The sequence below is a fragment of the Triticum aestivum genome, chromosome 4B, assembly GCF_018294505.1.
Source record: "Triticum aestivum cultivar Chinese Spring chromosome 4B, IWGSC CS RefSeq v2.1, whole genome shotgun sequence".
Lineage (NCBI taxonomy): Eukaryota > Viridiplantae > Streptophyta > Magnoliopsida > Poales > Poaceae > Triticum > Triticum aestivum.
Genome location: NC_057804.1, coordinates 564,833,982 through 564,858,207, shown reverse-complemented (window position 1 = coordinate 564,858,207; position 24,226 = coordinate 564,833,982).

Sequence of the window (24,226 nt, the reverse complement as noted above, 5' to 3'; positions counted from 1 at the left end):
CGAGAGCAACTGATTAAGGTTGATCCAGCGAGTTTGGAGGCGCATGCGTGCAGTGAAGCTCTTGCGCTCGCTCCGGATTTGAACCTTCATATACTAGTATGTATGCACGTGCAATATGTATCTTAACATTGTGGGTTGACTTGAGCCGAAGAAAACACTACGTGAAATGCTTTGAGAAATTCTAAAAAAATAATTTCAGACAAATAAAAATTGTGCGTGTACGGAAGCAGAAACGAAATGCCTATAATTTAAATAAGAAAGCTTCTCATGTTCATATACTCAATAACTATCACATCTAAAGAATGTGTAGTATACATTAAATTTGGATACCTATTACTATGTTTTAATGTAACATTTGCTACAGCTTTCGATCCAAAAATGCACACCAAGTCAGTGACGTCCTATATGTGGGCACAGCTGTCCACCCAAAACTGCACTGGTTCAATCTGTTTAGTTTTATATATTTCTTCGTCTTACTTTTACCGCTTGTCAGACTTAGTAGTACTGAAGCAACCTACCTATCAACCACATGTACCGCTGCCTGAGTCTACTTTGTTGAAATAATTTGTGTTGCTCCGAGGGGATGCAAGGAGTGTGGAATATGGTCTCTGGAAACTCGGTTAGCTCCAACCTGCTGCAAACATGCAGTGGGTTAGTTCTAGAACGACCCAGATAATTTTGACTCTATGCTACTTCATGGCTGTCTCTGGAATGATTCAGATGACACTCAACGCTACTATAGCTGCGAATCCAAGCACTTTTGGCCGTCGGATGGACCCAATGAACGGCCGGATATGCATTGCAATGCCTGAATTCAAACTGATACACTATATAGTAGTATAGATAATCCGGTGATAGCCTGGGACAGCCTTGAGGTGATCTCGAACATCAACAACACTGCAACATCGGTGGCTAAAAGAAATTCTTGTGAGTAGAAATAGTTTTCTTACTGTTTCTTTCCGTTTTGAGCGTAGGGAAAATAATTTTGAGGCCTGCTCGATAGCAAAAAGAGCTGCGTCTTTTCGGTGGGCCGCCATGTGTGGCTAAGGAATCACCCTGACATTGCTTGTATCCCGGATGTCTTGAACTTTGAATAAATCCCTAGTTATCCTAAAAAAAGATTAAGGAGCGCTCCTTCGGGAGCCTCGCAACGATCAGCGTCATTTGGCGTGCTCTCAGTGATTTGCCACGTGTCGTGCTCTGGGCGTTCCCTTCGGATTTTGTTTTTTAATTTTTCCACACGCGTTTTCGGCTTTTTAAATGGTATTTTCTGGGTTTTTTCGATGTTTGATTTTCCACCGGTCTTCCCTAGCTTTCCGACCAAAAAAATTCAAAAAAAAATTGCGCAAAAAAACGCGTTTTCTTTTTCTTCTCTTTCGCGAGTCATGGTTTTGTTTCCGCGAGAGGCACGGCCGTGCCTCTTGGAAACGAAAAAAATGTGTGCTCTGTTTTTTTCCTTTCGCGAGAGTCACGGTTTTGCTTCCGCGAGAGGCACGGTTGTGCTTTCGCGAGAGTCACGGTCGTGCCTCCTCGAAAACGGAAAAAAGCGTTTTCTGTTTTTTTTTGCGAGAGTCACGGTTTTGCTTTCGCGAGAGGCTCGGTTGTACTTTCGCGAGAGTCACGGCCGTGCCTCCTCGGAAACGAAAAAAACATGTTTTTTGTTTTCTTTCTTTCATGAGAGTCAAGGTTTTGCTTCCTCGAGAGGCACGTTTGTGCTTTCGCGAGAGACACGGCTGTGCCTCCTCGGAAACAGAGAAAAAAATGCATTTTTTGTTTTCTTTTTCCTTTCGGGAGAGTCACGGTTTTGCTTCCACGAGAGGCACGGTTGTGACTTCGTCAGAGGCACATGCGTGCCTCTTTCGAAAAGGGAAAAACCCATGCTCCCGGTTTGGTTTTTTCGTCTGGTTTATTTCATGAAAAAAGTTCGTCAAAAATTGTCAACATGGGATCTAGTTTTGAAGATCTCGACGCGAGGAATCAAACGGCGAAAGCGGTTCGAAATTTTGCGCACGGTTTAAGAGATAAAACGTTTTGAATAAACGGATCTACGAAAAAGGGAAAACTCCGAGGTTGTGACAAGTGACGCACATGCAGCACGCCGCCACTTGTCGCAACCTGAGAAATTGGAATGATATTCGCAACGAGTACTCCTTAACTAGTGATTTCATCTTATTTCTCCCTTTCTCCATCTTCTTTCTCCTTTTTCCTCAAAAAAAACTTCTTTATCCTTTTCTCCATATTATATTCTTCTTCCTTCCTGCTTTGCACTCATTCTCCCCGCCTCGACCACCCGCCAGTCGGCATTGGCCTAAGGCCAACTCCACCGCGCGACCCCAAACGGACGTCCGTTTTGTTCGGATTCTATCCGTTTGGGTAGGGATTTGGGGTCGTGTCCGGACCTGTCCTGGGATGCGGTGGCCGTGCGCCCAGCGCGCGGCCGCATCCATTTGCCCCATTCTGTCTGCGTACACTTAAAAAACTAAAAGCAACATTTCAAATGCCAAGCCCTAGTTCAGGCCAGCGGCGGCCATGGTTCATCACGCCGGCAACAGAGCCAGCGGCCTACACGTCCATCGCCGGCATCAGCCAGCGGTCGGCAACACATCCAGCCTCCAAAATGAATAGTTCTCCTCGCCGGCAACACAGCCAGCGGCCGGCAACACAGCCGGCCTCCAAAATGAATGTTTTCTCGCTGGCACACTACCAGCGGCCCGACGGGCGGGCGGGCGGCACCAATGCCAGCCTCAAAAAGAACAGCCACGCCGATCGGACGACCTAGTTCAGGCCTTCGGCGTCGAGCATCTCCTTCTGCCTGGCCTCGAACCAGGCCCTCGTCTTGTCGCTCATCTTCGACAAGTCCACGCTCATGATCGCAAGGGCCACCTCCTTCGCTTTGGTGGCAGCATTGGTGGCCTCGGCGGCATTGACCTTGACGACCGCTCTCCGTTCCCTCCTCTTCGCCGATTCCGCGTCCAACTTGGCGATCTCCTCTGGCGTGCACTCCGACCGCGGCTTTCTTGGCGCCTTCTTCTTCACCTTTGCGGGCGGGTCGACGGCCAGGCCGCCGGAACTCGGTGGGGCGTCGGCCATGGACGGGGGAGAGAGGGGGCGGCGGGAGGGACGTGGGAGGGTTTGGGGCAAAAGGCGCCCAATGGGCGTGGGGGGTTTTGGTTTCTCCCACCGACAGACGGGCCAGGGGAGGACAAGCGCGCGCGTCACGCCCGTTCGCGCGTTGTCCGTTTCACCCCAAACCGAGCGCAAGTTTGGGCCGGGAATGGGTCAAAAACGGACGGAATCCGGACATTTGTCCGTTTGAGGTCGCGCGCTGGGCCGCCTCTTTTGTCCCTTTTACCCCAAACGGACGGGGGCGGACAGGATATGGTCGCGCGGTGGAGTTGGCCTAACATCGGCTCATGCCACCCACGCGGCCACTCTATGTCCTTAGTGCGACCTCCGCCGGTCCGACCTTTCACCAGCACGTGCATCGTCGTGGCTCGTCGCCGCATCGGTCCATCTCTGGTGGTGCTTCGCTCCAGCTGTGCCTCGTCATCGCCTCACCCCTTCACCCACCTCTACCCCCATTGACATTGCTCCCTAACTGGGTCGGGCCCAGGTCGATGCACCATGCGCATGATTTCTACAACAGCCTGAGGGCTTGTCTTTCATAAAAAAGACTGAAAATATATAACGTGCATGCCTTGGGCGGAGACAATGGGGCGAGTAGGAGCAAGATCCACCCCCACCCCCAAGCAATTGCATCATGTACTATAGTTGTGCAAATAATTATATATTTTTTAGGATTAGTTAATCATGATTAGTTACAACACCCAAAAATGTACTAACTTTATTTTCCTAGGAGAGCCCACGACCAATGCTATAGATTAGGTGGACTTTTTTGAAACAAAACACATAAACTTTATTCAGTAGCACTAGTAGGAAACAGAGCTTTGGTCCGGGCCACATAAGCCCATTAATCCCGATTCAGTCATGAACCGGGACCCATGGGGGCATAGGTCCCGGTTCGTGAGGCCAGGGGCCGGCCGGGCCTCGTGGGGCATTGGTCCCGATTCGTCTGGCTCCTCTGGTCCCGGTTTGAGATACGAAGACCAATAGGCCTTGCTCTTGGCCCACAACCTTTAGTCTCGGTTCGTGGCTGGAACCGGGACCAAATGTGGTCCTTTAGTCCCGGTTCCAACCACAAACCGGGACCAATGAGATGCCTATATATAACCCCTTGCCCGCGAGCAGAGCAGTGGAGTGTTCTGTTTTCTTGCCCGGCCGTGGGAGAGCTTTGTGGTGCTCTAGCTCATCTCCTATGCACATGAGGTGTTCGATGAAATGCCTGAGCCACACTTAAGCTTTCTCCTCTCGAAGCTCCTTGTCCAAAGTCCATTTTTCTCTAGATTTGTCTAGGTTTGGCGGTCCGTCCTGTCCCGTCTCCGTCCTCACCGCCGTCGATCGCCCGCGCCGATCTTGTCGTCGGCACCACCGTGGTGAGCCTCTTGATCTTATCTTCTTTTTAAAAGAAAAAAGTTCTTACTTATATGATTTAGACAGATACTTGTGTAATTTTCTTACTTTATTATTGTTTGGTATTATATAGTGCGATGGTTTTGGTATCCACCTCCGTCAGCCCTCGTCCTGTCTTTGATTCGGATGTGGTATATATTATCTTTTATAACTATTTGGTTCATTTAGTGTTTATGATAATTATGCCAACCAACGTGACATAGATTTTTATTTTATCTAGGAGGTATGTGAACCGAAAATTCCAACAGACCCTATTGTCGAGATGTTAAATTTAGTTGAAGAAAACAATTACTTGAAGAAAAAATTGAAAAAAATGAGGAGGAGAAGATGATATTGGAGTTGCATGTTGCGGATGTCGTCGATGATCACAAGATCAATATGGATGCAATGCGCTTGAAGATTAGAAAGATTAGAAAATATGCCATTAATATTGAGGCTTGGTATCATTATGCAGTTGGATCAATTGTTATCTTAGTTGCGATTATGATCGCATTTCTTGTTGCATTGAAATATTTTACGTAGTTTCAATCTATGATTTAATTAGATGCTCCAGAGAGCTATATGTTGTTCAATGAGAACTATGTATGTACTTTGGTTTTAATGTGATGATGAACTTCTATTAATTTGGTCACTTATCTATTCATGATGTACGCAGATGAACCGGCAATGGATGTATAGTAATAGACGCACCTCCGAGTACATTAAGGGCATGAATAATTTTCTCGCAGTGGTTGAGGCAAACAAGCAGAATGGTTTTATGTATTGTCCATGCCCTATATATGGGAATACGAGGTCTTACTCTGACTCAAAAACCCTACACACCCACCTACTTTATAAGGGTTTCATGCCACACTATAATGTTTGGACCAAGCACGAAGAAAGAGGGGTTATGATGGAAGACAGCGAAGAAGAAGAGGATGATGACAACTATGTGCCCCCTGAATACAGTGATACTGCAACGGGGGAAGCTGAAGATCAAGAGGAACCAGACGATGTGCCCGATGATGATCTTCGTCGGTTTATTGTTGATGCAAAGAGACAGTGCAAAAGTGTAAAGAAGAAGCCGAAGTTCGATCGCATGTTAGAGGATCACAAAAAAAGGTTGTACCCCAATTGCAAAGATGGCAACACAAAGCTCGGTACCACACTGGAATTGCTGTAGTGAAAGACAGAGAATGGTGTACCTAACAAAGGATTTGAGAAGCTACTGAAAATATTGAAGAAAAAGCTTCCAAAGGATAACAAATTGCCCAACAGTACATACGCAACAAAGAAGGTTGTATGCCCTCTAGGATTGGAGGTGCAGAAGATACATGCATGCCCTAATGACTACACCCTCTACCGTGGCGCGTACGAGGATTTGAACACATGCACGTTATGCGGTGCATTGCGGTATAAGATCAGACGAGATGACCCTGGTGATGTTGACGGCGAGTGCCCCAGGAAGAGGGTTCCTGCCAAGGTGATGTAGTATGCTCCTATAATACCATGGTTGAAACGTTTGTTCGGAAACAAAGAGCATGCCAAGTTGATGCGATGGCATAGAGAGGACCTTAAGAAAGACGGGAAGTTGAGAGCACCCGCTGACGGGTCGCAGTGGAGAAAAATCGAGAGAAAGTACTGGAAGGACTCTGCAGGTGACGCAAGGAATGTATGGTTTGGTTTAAGCGTGGATGGCATTAATCCTTTTGGGAAGCAGAGCAGCAATCATAGCACCTGGCATGTGACTCTATGTATCTATAACCTTCCTCCTTGGCTGTGCATGAAGCGGAAGTTCATTATGATGCCAGTTCTCATCCAAGGCCCTAAGCAACCCGGCAACGACATTGATGTGTACCTAAGGCCATTAGTTGAAGAACTTCTACGGCCGCGGAATGAAAATGGTGTACGTGTATGGGATGAGCACAAACAACAGGAATTTGACCTACATGCGTTGCTGTTTGTAACCATCAATGATTGGCCTGCTCTCAGTAATCTTTTAGGACAGACAAACAAGGGATACCACGCATGCACGCACTATTTAGATGACACCGAAATGATATACATGGACAAATGCAGGAAGAATGTGTACCTGGGGCATCGTCGATTTCTTCGGACCAACCATCAATGTTGGAAGAGATTGTCCGTTTTGTACACGAAGTGCATCCAGTTTTTGTCGTAACCCTCTCAACTTTTTAGCACATGCTATGTGGGTGAAATGATGATACCATGCTAACTTTTAACCTTTTGAGAGTTCATTTATAGTGCTTTTTAATTTCAGGGTCATTTAGCTCAAAGAATGAACTAATAGCAAAAAGAATGAACTAAAAATAATCAATGAAAATATTCTATTATGATCAACTAAAACAAAACCATAATATTCTTCAATAGCAAAAATAATCAACTAAAAAGCTTTTATAAAACTCTAATATCAAAAGGAATCAACTAAAAAGCTTTTATAAATCTCTAGTATTTTTGAATCAAAAATTATATAAAATTTATGCAACTAAAATTATCAAAGTATTTTTTGTTCAAAACATTAATGGCAAAAAGAATTTTCATAAAGATTTTTTTTAGAAACTTTAATAGCAAACTAAAATAACAAAATCTATTTGTGATTAAAACATACATTTAAAATAACCTAAAAATTACCAAATTGAATATAATGATAAAACACAATAATATTAAATAGCAGGAAAAAAATCACTCAAAAAATCTATTTTTATAGTAAAGTTATTCACAAACTAGTGATTCAGACAAATTTAAAAGAATTAAAATTTAGCTGTAAGTATTTAGTGTAAGTAGAAACAAAAAGAAAAAAGAAAACAAAAAAACAGAAAAAAAATCACTGAAAAACTGTAAGTATTTAGCTGTAAGTAGAAACAAAAAAAGCAAAAAAAAACAGAAAAATGCCTCCTACTGGGCCACCACGGCGTGAATACGACTAGAAACCCAGCTAGTTGGGCCAGGATTCAGGCACGTAGAAGGCCCAGTAGGTCCACAGGCATAGCAGTGTGATATTAGGTCCGTAGGCGTGCAGTTCAGAGGAGTTCGAGAGAGATGGCGGGGCAGAACTTATAAACCACACTCGACGCGTCTCAGCTAGCGAGGTGGGATTAAACTTTTGGCCGCGGGCAGCACCACCCTTTTGTCCTGGTTGGTGGCACCAACCGGGACCAATACCAACCTTTGGTCCCGGTTGGTGGCACCAACCGAGACCAATGCCCCACTTTAGTCCCGGTTGGTGCCACGAACCGGGACCAAAGCTCTCTGTTTCTCGCCCTTTGGGTTGCTGAAAACCGACCTTTGGTCTTGGTTGGTGGCACGAACCGGGACCAAAGGGGGGCATTGGTCCTGGTTTGTACCACGAACTGGGACCAAAGGGTTTGCTATATAAGCCAACACTTAGCATTTTTCAGATTTCATCTCTGTAGTTGGCCCCGATGCCGTCGCAAGGCTGCCCGAGCTCGTCGTGTCGATGCCGTCGCCGCCCTCTGCCCCGTCGACACCGTCGCCACCCTCTGCCCTGTCGATGCCGTCAGGCTACTCGACCTCGCCGGCGACGCCTTCGGCCCTGCCCGACCACGCCGCCCTCGCCGTGCCTCTGCCTCGCCCGGCCCCGACCATGCCGCCGTCGCCTCTGCCCCGACCACGCCGCCATCGCCGCCCTCTGCCCCGCCGCCGCCGCCGTTGCCGTGCCTCTGCCCTGACCACGCCACACCTCTCCTCGGTCCAGCCGGCGCCCCCTTCCTCCCCGCCCTCCTCCCTGTTTTTTCACATATATGATGATATTTTTGTTCATAGATGATATGTATGTGTATATGATCATTTTTTGTTCATATATATGTGTATATGATGATTTTTGTTCACATATATGATGATATTTTCATAAATTTTTTGTTCATATATATGATGATTTTTTTGTTCACACATGATCATATGATGTTTTTTGTTAATAGATGATCATATATATGATGTTTTTTTGTTCATATGTATGCATGGATGTGGCTGGATGGATGAGTGTATGTATATGTAATGATCATATGATGTTTTTTATTCATAGAATTTTTTTTGTTCATGAGAGAGGCGGGGACGTCGGACATTCATATATATATATATATATATATGTATGTATATATATATATATCTATGTGTGTGTGTGTGTGTTTGTGTGTGTGTGTGTGTATGTATGTCATTGTCGATACAGCCCCTTGCCGATAACTTCGACATGAGAGGGGGGTCGATATACCCCTTCCTCGATAACATTTTTTCTAAGTTACCAAGGTAAAATGTTCACCCCCTCTTGATATACCGAGCGACCAACTCTCGAGGCCACCCAAACCCTAGAAAAACAGCGTTGTCGATCTCCTACCCCCTCCCGCCCCTACCCGACAAACTCTCGAGGCCACCCAAACCACTAGAAGAAAACTCCGGTAACTTTGACATGAGGGGGATCGACGTCGATCAACCCCCTCTCCCCCGAACAAGTCTATGTATCATTTTATATCGCGGTGGACATATATCAAAGTTTGATAATATGTCAAAGTTTGAATTTTGACATATGCAACATTTGATCATATATCAAAGTTTGATCATATGTCAAAGTTTGAATTTTGACATATGTAACTTCGACATGAGGGGGGACGTCGATCAACCCCCTCTCGCCCGACCAAACCCTAGAAGCATCGAGGCCACCCCAAACCCTAGAAGCGTTGTGGAGTCCACCCCAAACCCTAGAAGCTTCGAGGCCACCCCAAACCCTAGAAGTGTTGCCGAGGCCACCCCAAATCCTAGAAGCGCCGAGGCCACCCAAATTTACCGAGTTAAAAGAGCATTATCGTCGAGGAAACCCCAAACCCTAGAAGCATTGTCGAGGCCACCCAAAACCGTAGAAGCATCGATGCCACTAATTAATATTCCTTGTTGTGATTAGCTAGCTAGGTCTATGTTTGCCACTAATATATCCATCTCTCATGTTTGTATATTAATTGCCATGTTGTAATATTTGCAGAAACTATGGATCAACAAAGAGACTTGGAAAAAGAACAGTTGCTGGGGGATATAATCTTCAGCGGAGGTGATGTCCTGTCGTTTCTCAACGACACCGATGGTCTGGAAGGAGAGGATGAAGCAGGCTCCGGTGATCGAACAATGGAGGAGGAAAGTCATGATCATGATGGCTCCGACGACCGAATGCCGGTGGAAGAAGGAGACCATGATGACGGCTCCGGTGACCGAACGGAGTCAGGATTAGCTATTGCAAAGGCTGGCGAGGTATATATATTAATTAAGCATGTGTTGACTAGCTAATTGATGCACTAATTGTTTTGGTATGTACATATATTAACTGTTCTTTCTTCTTTTATAGCCCTCCGAATCGAGCCAAACTTTGGTAACGAGACAAGGCCCGAAGAAAAGGTTGCACCCGGATGAAAGGTTCACGATCACAACAATCGCGGATGATGGCCAACCGATTGAACCCAGGCGGACCAAGGAAGCATTTTATGCTCAGTGCAGAGCTATTGTTAGGGACAACATCTCGATCAGCATCCATCTAAGGAATAAGCCTAAGAAAGAAGACCCTCAAGTTTCTTTATGTCACCGATAGAGAGAAAGATGATCTTTGGACCTCGCTAAAGGCAAATTTCACCCTACCGCCAGAGGAGGATCCGAATAAGCCAGTTATAGAAGGCGTGTGCTTTTAATAAGATGGCAGATCTATTCAGGAGGTGGAAGAAAGAGTTGACATCAATGTTTATCGACAAAGGGAAGACTCCAGAATTCACCGACCGATTTGAGAAGATAAGAGATCACTGGCCCACATTTGTGGCCTACAAGACATCAGACAATAGTAAGAAAATGTCAAAGATAAACAAGATAAATGATGCAAAGAAGCTGTATCACCATCGCACGGGGTCAGGCGACTACCTCAAAGCCCGACCATTGTGGGACAAAGCTGAGAATGACCTGATTGCTAAAGGGGTCGAACCAGAGTCATTGAACTGGCCAGACCGTTCAAGGACTTGGTTCTTCGGGGTTAGGGGAACTTTGGACCCTGAAACAAGAAGTATATCGCCGCAGCGCACGAAGGGACGTTCATTCCCGACAGAGAGAATGACGAGCTGATTAAGGCCCTCGGGAATCCTGAGCACCCTTGACGAACACGTGGCACACCAGGCTCCGTTGCATGGAAGATTGGGTTTCCCAACGCAGGCGGTTACAAAACCCAGGAGAGGAAGAGGAAACATGAGATGAGCGATATACAGAAGCTCAATGCAAGAGTACTAAAGCTAGAGGAACAACTTAAGAGCCAGCGAGCTGCCGACCAACCATCCCAGCGACATGAAGCTACCCCAGAAGCTACCCCGCCATCTCAGCGGAGAAGCAGCGTGGCTTCCACGGAGCTTGTTCAGCAGCCTGACTTCACGGCTCCTAGCTACCCCGTGGATGCTATCACGGAGGCTCAACATTGCTAGCTTATGACGAAATGGCAAAACATCACCTTGAAGGCGGCTGTCGGCACTGTTGCACATCCTCAACCCGATTTCATTGCCGTCCGATTCCACATGGCTATGCTATTGTGATGGCGGATGAAGTAATGAAGGGATTTGAGAATCTCGAGCTTGACCACCCTACAGGTGAAGGGGAGATTCAACTGGGTCTTGCTTTGAAGCTCCATGTCTATGGCGGAAGGAGTACATCAAGCTTCCAAACTGGACGCCTCTGTCTCCTCCTCCTCCTCCTCCTCCGGCGAGTCAGGGCACTCCGCCTCTGCCTCCTCCTCCGACGAGTGATCAGGGCACTCCGCCTCCTCATTTGCCTCCTCCGGTGCGTGATGGCACTCCGGCTCCTTCTTCGCCTCCTCCGACGAGCACTCCACCTCCTCTGGCGCGTGAGGGCACTACGGCTCCTCCTCCGCCTCCTCCGGCGCGTCGGAGCACTCTGCCTCCTCTGACACGTGGAAGCACTCCGCCTCCTCCGGCATGTCAGCGGACTCCGCCGCGTCAGCAACGACGGAAGAGAGGGGCCTGATATGTCTCCGTCGTATCTATAATTTTTGGTTGTTTCTTGCCAATATTATTCAACTTTTACATACTTTTCGCAACTTTTTATATGATTTATTTGGACTAACTTACTTATCCAGTGTCCAGTGCCAGTTCCTGTTTGTTGCATGTTTTTGTATCGCAGAAAATCTATATCAAACAAAGTCCAAACGTGATGAAACTCTATGAAGATTTTTTTGGAATATTTGTGAATTTTAGGAGGTGGAATCAATGTAAACGGAGGCCCGAGGCCGCCACAACCCACCAGGGCGCGCCACCAGGCCCATGCTCGCCCTGGCGTATCGTGCCCTCCTCGAACATCGGTTGGAGCTCTACTTCGGGCGCAAGGAAGCTTATATCCAGAAAAAAATCTTGTAAAAAGATCAGCGCAATCGGAGTTACGGATCTTCGGGAATTTAAGAAACCTGAAGGGCCAGATCTGGAGAGCGCAAAACAGAAGAGAACAAAGAGGGAGATCCAATCTCGAAGGGGCTCCCGCCCCTCCGCTGCCATGGAGGCCATGGACTAGAGGGGGAACTCTCCTCCCATTTAGGGGGGAGGCCAAGGAAGAATAAAAAGGAGGGGGCTCTCTCCCCCTCTCTCCCGGTGGCGCCGGAACGCCGCCGGGGCTAGGATTGTGACGGTGATCTTCATCAACAATCTTGCTACCGTCAACACCAACTCTCTCCCCCTCTATGCAGCGGTGTAACACCCCTTCTCCCCGCTGCAATCTCTACTTAAACATGGTGCTCAACTCCATATATTATTTCTCAATGATATTTTGCTATCCTATAATGTTTGAGTAGATCCGTTTTGTCCTATGGGTTAATCGTGATCTTGGTTGGTATGATTGTATATTTTATTTATGGTGCTATCCTACGGTGCCCTCCGTCTAGCGCAAATGTGAGGGGCCCCCGCTGTAGGGTGTTGCGATATGTTCATGATTCGCTTATGGAGGGTTGCGAGAGTGACATAAGCTTAAACCCGAGTAGGTGGGTTGTTGCGTATGGGATAAAAAGGACTTGATACTTAATGCTATGGTTGGGTTTCACGACCTTAATGATCTTTAGTAGTTGTGGATTCTTGCTAGAGTTCCAATCATAAGTGCATATGATCCAAGTAGAGAAAATATGTTAGCTCATGCCTCTCCCTCATATAAAATTGCAAGAATGATTACCAGTGCTTGTTCTCGCAAAGTACTCGTAGTTTTATTCTCGAAAATAGTTTTATACTTGTTTGAGGTAAAGCAAACGTCAAGTGTGCATAGAGTTGTATCGGTGGTCGATAGAACTTGAGGGAATATTTGTTCTGCCTTTAGCTCCTCGTTGGGTTCGACACTCTTATTTATCGAAGAAGGCTACAAACGATCCCCTATACTTGTGGGTTATCAGGGCTGCCGCTCCGGCGGCTAGCAATACAATCAGAGGAGGGAAGCAATTCAAATACGGTCCATCTCTCAAGGCTCCGTAAAAGTTACCATATGAGAGGACCGACAAGGAAAATGAGGACATCAGTCGTGCCCAAGTGAGGGACTTTTTTGCATGGAAACCTCCACCTCCGAAGGAAATGATAGATTCGGAGAAAGTGAAGTGGACTATCAATGCCCTGAAGCGACCACCATCGCCTCCGCCGGATTCCAACTATGTGCGCACTATTAAAAAGGCATATAAGGAAGCGGACCGGTCGAGAAGTACTTGCAGTGATGCAAGGTTAGCAAAACGAAGAAGTGGAAAAAAAATTCCCCAGCCCGGCGAACAGGCGAAGCAAACGTGCCCCCCGCTCAAGGTGTCTAGCGATATCGTCGCTAATCATCCGGGGATGGTGCCCGGTACTGATAACCCGCAAGTATACGGGATAGTTGTTGCCTCTTTCGATAAGTAAGAGTGTCAAACCCAACGAGGAGCTAAAGGTAGAACAAATATTCTCTCGAGTCCTATCTGCCACTGATATGACTCTACGCACACTTAGTGTTCGCTTTACCTAGAACAAGTATGAAACTAGAAGTACTTTGTAGGTGTTTTTGGATAGGTTTGCAAGAATATAAAGAGCACGTAAATTATAAACTAGGGGTTGTTTAGATAAAGAAGCAATAAAGTAAATATAACGAGTGTGGAAAAGTGGTGGTAGGAGTTGTGAAATTGTCCCTAGGCAATTGACTATGTTACTAGACCGGTAATCACTATTGCAATTCTATTTGAGGGAGAGGCATAAGCTAACATATGCACTTATGATTAGAACTCTAGCAAGCCTGCGCAACTACTAAAGATTCATTAAGGTAAAACCCAACCATAACATTAAAGTATCAAGTCTCCTTTATCCCATATGCAAACAACCTACTTACTCGGGTCTATGCTTCTGTTCACTCACGCCACCCACCATAAGCAAATCATAAACATATTGCAAACCCTACAGCAGGGATCCCTCACGCTTGCGCGACACGGAAGACACCATAGGACATCACCAATAATAAAACATCCAACTCAAACCAATCATAGCAATTCATCAATCACTGACAGGACAATGAAAATCTACTCAGACATCATAGGATGGCAACACATCATTGGATAATAATATGAAGCATAAAGCACCATGTTCAAGTAGAGGGTACAGCGGGATGCGGGAGAGTGGACCGCTGAATATAGATGGGGGAAGGTGATGGAAATGTTGGTGAAGATGGCGGAGGTGTTGGTGAAGATCGCGGTGATGATGATGGCCCCCGGCGGTGTTCCGGCGCCACCAGAAGCGAGGGGGAGAGAGGCCCCCTTCTTATTCTTCTTCCTTGACCTCCTCCCTAGATGGGAGAAGGGTTTCCCCTCTGGTCCTTGGCTCCCATGGCGTGGGAGGGGTGAGAGCCCCTCCGAGATTGGATCTATCTCTCTTTTTCTGCGTTCTCAGATTCTACCCCTTCACCGTTTGCTTTATATCTGGAGATCCGTAACTCCGATTGGGGTGAATCTTTCGCCTAGATTTTTCTCATAAAATTAGCTTTCTTGCGGTAAAAGAAGAGCGTCAACCGCCTTACGGGTGGCCCACGAGAGTGCCAGGCGCGCCCAGGGGGGTGGGTGCGCCCCCCTGTCTCGTGGCCACCTCGGACACCGTTTCGCGTTGGTTCTTCCTCCGGAAAATCCCAAATATTCCAAAATAATTCTCCATCCGTTTTTATCCCGTTTGGATTCCGTTTGATATTGGTTTTCTGCGAAACATAAAACAAGCAACAAACAAGAACTGGCACTGGGCACTGGATCAATATGTTAGTCCCTAAAATAATATAAAAAGTTATGAAAAGTGTATGAAAGTTGAATAATATTGGCATGGAACAATCAAAAATTATAGATACGATGGAGACGTATCAGCATCCCCAAGCTTAATTCCTGCTCGTCCTCGAGTAGGTAAATGATAAAAAAGATAATTTTTGATATGGGATGCTACCTAGCATAATCTTGATCATATGTCTAATCATGGCATGAATATTAAGATATGAGTGATTCAAAGCAATAGTCTATCATTTGACATAAAACAACAATACTTCGAGCGTACCAATAAAGCAATCATGTCTTTTCAAAACAACAAGGCAAAAGCAAGCTTATCCCGACAAAATCATATAGTTTGGCCATGCTTCACTTTTGTCACACAAAATGCCCCCATCATGCACAACCCCGATGACAAGCCGAGAAATTGGTTCATACTTTTTAACGCACTTCAGCTTTTTCAACCCTTACAGCGCAAGCCATGGATATAGCACTGTAGGTGGAATAGAATATAATGATGGAGGTTATGTGGAGAAGACAAAAAGGGAGAAAGTCTCACATCGACGCGGCTAATCAACAGGCTATGGAGATTCCCATCAATTGATGTCAATGTGAGGAGTAGGGATTGCCATGCAACGGATGCACTAAGAGCTATAAATGTATGAAAGCTCAACAAAAGAAACTAAGTGGGTGTGCATCCAACTTTCTTGCTCATGAAGACCTAGGGCATTTGAGGAAGCCCATCGTTGGAATATACAAGCCAAGTTCTATAATGAAAATTCCCACTAGTATATGAAAGTGACAACATAGGAAACAATCTATATGAAGAACATGGTGCTACTTTGAAGCACAAGTGTGGAAAAAGGATAGTAACATTGCCCCTTTTTTTTCTTTTTTTTTCTTTTTTGGGTGGGCTTCTTTGGCCCCCTTTTTTATTTAGGCTTCTTTGGCCTTTCCCTTTTTTTGCTTTTTTTCATGGGGCAATGCTCTATAATGATGATCATCACACTATTATTTACTTACAACTCAATATTACAACTCGATACTGGAACAAAGATATGACTCTATATGAATGCTTCCGATGGTGTACCGGGATGTGCAATGATCTAGCGTAGCAATGACATCAAAAAACGGACAAGCCATGAAAACATCATGCTAGCTATCTTACGATCATGCAAGGCAATATGAAAATGAATGCTCAAGTCATGTATATGATGATGATGGAAGTTGCATGGCAATATATCTCGGAATGGCTATGGAAATGCCATGATAGGTAGGTATGGTGGCTGTTTTGAGGAAGATATAATGAGGCTTATGTGTGATAGAGTGTATCATATCATGGGGTTTTGATGCACCGGCGAAGTTTGGACCGACTCTTGAGGTGAGAAAGGGCAATGCACGATACCGAAGAGGCTAGCAATGATGGAAAGGTAAAAGTGCATATAATCCATGGACTCACATTAGTCATAACGAACTCATATACTTATTGCAAAAGTTTATTAGCCCTCGAAGCAAAGTACTACTACGCATGCCCCTAGGGGGATAGATTGGTAGGAAAAGACCATCGCTCGTCCCCGACCGCCACTCATAAGGAAGACAATCAAAGAAACACCCCATGCTTCAAATTTGTCACACAACGCTTACCATACGTGCATGCTACGGGACTTGCAAACCTCAACACAAGTGTCTCTACAATCCACAACCACCCACTAGCATGACTCTAATATCACCACCTTTATATCGCAAAACTATTGCAAGGAATCAAACATATCATATTCAGTGATCTACAAGTTTATGTAGGATTTTATGACCAACCATGTGAATGACCAATTCCTGCCATCTCTCTAAGTTAATATAAGTGAAGCAAGAGAGTTTAATTCTTTCTACAAAAGATATGCCCACGCTCTAACGAATATAAGTGAAGCAAAAGAGCATTCTACAAATGGCGGTTTTCTATGTGAAGAGAAACATGCAATCTAAACTTCAAATGATATAAGTGAAGCACATGAAGCATTCTATAAAGCCATACTCAAAAGATATAAGTTAAGTGCAATGAGCATTCTATAAATCAACGAAGGACTATCTCATACCAGCATGGTGCATAAAAGAAAAGTGAAAACTAAATGCAAAAGACGCTCCAAGATTTGCACATAATGCACGAATGAAACGAATCCGAAAACATATTGATACTTGTTGAAGAAAGAGGGGATGCCTTCCGGGGCATCCCCAAGCTTAGACGCTTGAGTCTCCTTGAATATTTACTTGGGGTGCCTCGGGCATCCCCAAGCTTGAGCTCTTGCCTCTCTTCCTTTTCCTCATATCGAGACCTCCTCGATTAGACACTTCATCCACACAAAACATCAACAGAAAACTCGGTACACTACAAAAAAAAGACACATCCGTGACATTTTGGGCCGAACGAATTTTTTTCCTGTCATACATATGACACTTCTATGACGATAATTGTGACAAAACCCGGTATCATCATAGATGTGGTGGGCTCCGACTTCTATGACAAAAAATCATGATAGAAAATGGGCTTTTCGTCCTGGGTGGGCCGGAGAAGCAGCTGCATGACATTCTTTGGGCTGTCCATGACGGAAAAAACCGCGGTAGAAGCGAGGGGGAGGAAAATTTCGGGTAGTTGCCAGTTACAGTGGGAGGTCGGGGGCCGAGCGATGCGCGTTTCTCTCGTACACGTACACGCGGGTGTGTGAGGCATTGGCTCTAACTGAACCCGAGCGAGGCGTTAGGCTCTATCTGAACCCGAGCGATTGCACTGCACACTACGCGTTACTGAACCCGAGCGATCGATCGATGGCTGTTAACTGAACCCGATGGAGCGATTCCTTCGCTACTGCTGCTAACTGAAGCCGATCGATTGGATGAACAGTGAGCGTTGCGGGGGGGGGGGTTGGATGAACAGTGAGTGGTGGCGTTGCCTCTGGATGAACAGGACCCCGTGGTGTGGAGGGCTGGATGAACAGTAGACGGTGGAGGGGTGGTTGAACATGACCCCGTGGTGTGGAGGGCTGGATGAACAGTAGACGGTGGAGGGCTGTATGAACAGTAGACGATGGAGGGGTGGTTGAGCAGTAGCCGGTGGAGTAGCGCACGGTGGAGGCTGGATGAACAGGAGCTCGTGGAAGCTGGAGGAGGTCGATGGTAGCCCGTGGAGGCTGGAGGAGGTCGACGGTGGAGATGAACAATATCCCGTGGAGTCCCGTTTTGTGGTACGCCACACCCCTCCCGATGAACAGGACCCCCGTTTCGACCAAAGCGCTCCAACACAAGTCCGTTTTGTCCGTTTTGCGGTATGCCACACCCCTCCCGATGAACAGGACCCCCGTTTCGACCGTAGGAGGTCCGTTTCGTCCGTTTTGCGGTACGCCACACCCCTCCCGATCAACAGGACCCCCGTTTCGATCGTAGGAGGTTTGTTTCCTCCTTTTTGCGGTATGCCACACCCCTCCCGATCAACAGGACCCCGTTCCGAATGTAGGAGGTCCGTTTCCTCCGTTGTGTGGTACGCCGGGCCTCGTTTCCATCGCCTGTTCCGTCCAAGCCCTCCCGATGAACATGACCACGCATTCCGTTCCGACCCAGCCGGTTGGCTCCCCATGAACATGACGACGATGCTGTTTCTCCGTTCCGACCCAGCCATGTACGTATGCACGAGTAGGCGTTCGAGACCCTGCCCGTATGTACGTACGTGGCCGTATTTTCTTTCTTGCACCCTCGCCGCTGTACGTACGTGTACATGCTACGTGCGCGCCTCTACTACGACACGTGCGCGCCTCTACATCGACCAATATGTACGTACACGTTCGCGACCAGAATGACAATGCTACATACGCTTCGACCAGGTGGGTCCCGACTGTCAGGCACTTCCTTGCCTGCAAAGATGTAGCTGGTGGGTCCCAGCAGTCAGGGGGGCGAATCGTTTTGTTTTTTGCCCGGACGCACTTCCTTGCATGCGAAGATTTAGCTGGTGGGTCCCATCAATCAGAGGGGCGAATCGTTTTTTTTTGCCCGGACGCACTTCCTTGCGTGTGAAGATGTAGCTGGTGGGTCCCAGCAGTCAAGGGGGCGAATCGTTTTTTTTTCGGACGCACTTCCTTGCGTGCGAAGATGTAGCTGGTGGGTCCCAGCAGACAGGGGGGAACGTTTTTTTCATGAAATACGGTGGGCCGTCCGGTGGGTCCCCGCTGTCAGGTGAAGGAATAATTATTTTGCGTGTAATAAGGAGGCACTTCCTTGCTGCGGCTGTGGACCCACCTGTTAGCCTCTCCATGTACAGTCCACGTCCGATGGAAGCCATTCCTTGACCACGTTGACCATGCCGCGCCGAGAGCACCAGGGCGGTGGACGACGGCGAGGCCTAGGAAGGGGACGACGCGGAGCCGGGGAAGACGCGGCAGTGGATGCCCACGCGTAGAGGAGTATGAGGGTTCACTCGTTCGGCTGCGGTGTGAGGCTGCCATTGCCATAGAATAACAGGGGTTGTGGGTGCGTAGAGGGATGGCCTGGCCAGCGGTGGGAGTAGTAGGGGGCGGTGAGGCCTCCACGGCATCACAGCCGGCCACGGGCGGCAGGAGCAGACGGCACGACCGGCGCTGCTTTGGGCGGCTGGAGCAAGAAGACTAGAGGTTGAAGAAGAACTACGGTCGTTGGATGGACATCGTACGGTCACTGGAGCTAGAATTGTTCATATATTGACTAAAGTTGACAAAGGCCTCCGTCCCAGTCAACTTAGTAGGCCCACAAGTCAGCCTCCCACCAAGGTTGGTCCCAGCTAGCAGGGGGGTATTCATTTTTTGTGCGTAATAAGGAGGCACTTCCTGTGGGTCCGAGCTGACAGCGGGGGGGGGGGGAACTTTTTTTTCACAAAATACAATGGCCCGTCCTGTGGGTCCCAGCAGTCAGGGGGAAACGTTTTTTTTCGTGAAATACTGGTGGCCCGTCCGGTGGGTCCCTGCTGTCAGGTGGAGGAATAATTATTTTCCTCGTAATAAGGAGGCACTTCCTTGCGGCTGCCGTGGACCCAGCTGTCAGCCTCTCCACGTATAGTACTCTTCCGATGGAAGTTGGTCGTTGACCACATTGACCACGCCACGCCAAGAGCACCATGGCGGTGGATGACGGCGAGGCCTAGTAAGGGGACGACGTGGAGCCGGGGAAGACGCGACAGTGGAAGCCCGCGCGGAGAGGAGTACGAGGGTTCACCGGTTCGGCTGCGGTGTGAGGCTCCCGTCGCCGCAGAATAACAGGGGGTGTGGGTGAGTAGAGGGATGCCCTGGCCAGCGGTGGGAGTAGTAGGGGGCGCTGAGGCCTGCGCGGTAGCATAGCCGGCCACTGGAGGCGGGAGGCGGTCCCGCCGGCGCTGCTTTGGCGGCTGGAGCAAGAAGATCAGAGATTGAAGAAACACGACGGCCGTTGGATTGACATCCAACGGTTACGTCTGCTAGAATCGTTTGTTGATGTAGTATATAATAACTAAAAAAATCTTGCATACGCGTCAACTAAACAGGCCCGCAAGTCAGACCACTCCCTCTTTATTTAATAATTTATATATAGCTCATGGCAACTTCTTATGCAATTTATTGCAGTCGTTTTTTTGGTTGGCCAGGGCCAATTTCGCATATTTCTGTGGGTTCCAAACTATTTTTAATACCGAAATGTCGAGCCAGATTTAAAGTACTTTGAAGATATATTTAAATTAGGTTAATGCCCAGTGAAATAGGAATCTGAAAATGTGAAAAAAATCAGAAATTATAAAGTAATTGCCAATTTGTCATCTGTTTTTATATTTACAACCCATTTCATATTACTTTCAAGATTTGCAGGCGTCTTGAAAGAGTTGCAGCCCATCAGGGCGTAGAAAAATAAGTAGGCCTGGATTGGGTATTCTTCAGAAAAAATAAACTGGGCTCATTTTCACAAAGAAAAAATAGCTGGGCTGGTCACATGGTGAACATAAAATATAAGCCTGGGCTAGACGGGCCACAGCCCAGTTCAAACCCTGCTCCGTCTCAACAATACCAAACAAAAAAAATACTGCTCGAGTAGCTACGTCCTAGGTGTCAGCCGATCTTGTGCTGTTCTCTTGTCTATTGACTATATACGCTCACAATGTCGTGGGTCCCAGATGTCAGGAAAACACTAGGAGGAAGCATTTTATTTTTCCATACGCTGACGTGGTGGGCCCCTACTGTCATCCTCTCCACGTACTTCTGTCGATTCCTGTTGTTTGTTGACCATGTTGACAACGCGAGAGGGCGGCGCCGCGGCGAGCGCACCAAAGCGCGCGGAGGACGTCGACGTTAACGATTTAGGAGACGGTGGGGCGGCGATGCGTGCGCTGAGGCGCAGCCAGCCGTGGGAGGCGGAAGCAGGCGGCCCCGCCGGCGCTGGTTTGGTTTTGGCGGCTGGAGGAAGACAGGACTGAAGAAACACGACAGACTGTAAAAGCAGCAGGAGTACTTAACAACCTTAACTGAAACCAGCAGGGGCACTTAACAACCAAAGCTGAAAGCAGTATGAGTACTTATACAGGTTCAACCGTACAAAGCACGCCTCGAACAGTGCTACTTTGCCTACAGTTAACCAAGGGTGAGGCCGCCAAGCCCCAGGACAAGGCCCAGGCGCCACCCCGCGCATCCACAACCTTCTGAAAGCGGCTTCATCTCGCAACATGGTCAATAAACAGGATATTCGCTTTAGAGCCATGGAAAAGCATGAACATAATCTTCTGTCCTATTCTCCAAGATGGACGGGCCTTCATTATTTGAGACCACCCACGAATAAGTATCTTTTCACCTCCAAGGGGAATTGAGTAGGTCGACATAAACATCATGTTGTGACCAAGCGCAAGTCTGACCCGACCATGGTCAGGCATCTGTATAGGAACAATAGAACTCGGCAGTTCCTGTTTCAAGAAGATCACAGCTGTAAAACTGTGTATAAGCAATAGTTTATGAACAACATATATAACAGAAAACAGCTCGTACCATAAGTTTCTCGACACAGTTGGACCTGTTCAACGAGTGCAGCAGTGGCACACATATCCCACGTGGCCTTCCACCATTGAAACGCCCCACAAGGACCTCAAGACGATCAATAAAGTGTAGGAACATGTGGATGTCGATCCCAGTCAACTTCAGTGCCATCAGTAACAGCCGAGTTACTACAGAATAACAAACGAGCAGCCTGCTTAACTCTGAAAAAACCTACACGTGCCACCAATTATAAGAAAATATTAGTTAGAAGTAGCATCTTCGTGAGAGATTCGTTGCTACTTCTAAAGTTAAATTGTGATTAGTTAGACAGAATAGGTGGATTAAGAAGTAATCGAGGCAACAAGCAAGAACCAGATACAAAACTAACATGGATGAACAATTGGAACGACGTCGGGGTGGAAGATCGCAGTGAAGATGAGACCAGGTTCTGCTATTTCCATCAACATTCGTGCGCCAACTTTCAGTCCGTAACACTTGAGAAAGTTTATCCAAGTTCAGCCATAAAAAAAGCAGCGATCTTCTTGGTTCATGAACCCAACTCGGAAGTAATATCCATGGATTGTCTTCACTGTGACCATTAAACTAGTGTATTCAGTTATGGCAAGGCCGAGCATCTTGAGTACATGTGTTCTGGCAGAGCAAATAATACACTGCAGGAAAAATAATATGAGAACACAGCATGTTCAAAAAAAACCCACCCTCCCGGATAGAGAAGAGGATTCTAGGAACATACTGTGCGCGTTTCAAAATGCTGTGGTAGGATGAGAAGGAACAAGTGTGGCGTCTTGCCAAAGGCGCAGAAATCTGTAGGGTACTCGCACTTTGGGCACTGCAACTGAAACACACTAGATTCAGTACGAAGAAAAATGCATCAACGGCGGCGGCTGCCATCCTAGGATTACCTGCGACCAAGGGACTTGGATTTATCGGGGATGGATGAAGAATTCGTACCTGGTTCTCCATGAGAAAACCCTATGCAATCGCCGAGCGGGGGTTTTCTCTGAACAAGCAGACGAGGGAGAAGGGGATTCAGGCCCAGTGAAATATTGCCGCTTCGTCCGTCCAGCTTACTGCTAAAGCTGGAAAGGGGGGGTTGTGATTTGACGGCTCATTGGGCATTACTGCGGCGCTACGACCGGGGTGTGTCTACCGTGAAGTTGTGCACTCTAATTTGTGCATATGGCACGTGGACCCCGTTGCCGGTTGCCCCACATATCAGCGAAAGGAAGTAGAAAGACAGGAGTAACTAGTTACACATAAATATATTTTTTGACAGAGAGATACTCCCTCTGTAAAGAAATATACAAATCTTTTATATCACAGGCTCACCTTGCCGAGAAATATACTCCCTCTGCAACGCACGGGCATTATGGGGGTTCAGCTTTTTTATGGGGGTTCAGCTGAGAATATAATACTCAGATAGGCTCACGGTTCTGGACTTTGGGCCGCAGGCCGACCCTGCATGTTTGGGGGCCCATGTGTTCTACCTCAGCGCTTTTCATATTGCAAGTGATCGGTACTGCGCTGGTTTTAGATGCTGTCGCAAGGCGAATACACAAGATTGAATAAAGCACGACAGCTGTTGGAATGAAATCGAACGACAGTTCCTAACCAGCAATCAGAGTTGCAATTCTATCAACGATATACCATGTGATAAATAATACTGTCGTACTACTTATACACACAGGACACTTGTTTCACCATGCCAGATTATTACATCAAAATCTCTCGGAGGATAGATCAGTTCGGCAGTTGCGTGCTGCTACTGAAGAATTTCAAAGTTGATTTGGACCAGCTCTCCTTGCCGAGAAAGTTCGATTTTGACATCATCCCCTACCGCAAGATATGATTTAGATTTGAACCTTGACCATCCTTTAGCATCAATCATCATGCGACCATCCTTTGTACTTACGGTATATTGAGCAGGTTCATTCACACCAAGGCTGCGCATGGTAAGAGAAACTTGGCCGCGGTCGCCCGGATTGTTGAACGACTCCCTCGTTGCTCTAGGAATTCTCTGTTTGCAAACAAGAAGACATACCCAAACAGTTAGATCAACACAGTGAATCATGTGAAACAACATGGAAAGAAAAAAGAACGAAGCACTTGGGCGGCCAATGCTTACCAAGAAGGTGGACATGTCGGTTTTTGTAAGGACTTTGGTATATGAAGTGCGAACTGCAGCCCAGTCTGTTGCCGGTGCAACTGCACGGGCCGGACCAAATGCAAGTGCAAGTGTTGGTGCAGGTGCCGAAGCCGCTGCTGCTGCCGGAGATGGTGCTCCTTGTAGAGCTGGTGCCGGTGTCGATGCCCGATCCTCCGGTAGATCAGACTGATCCGCTGACGCGGTCGGTGCCCAATCCTCAGCTGGATCAGACTGAGCTGCTGCCGCTGTCAGTGCTAGAGC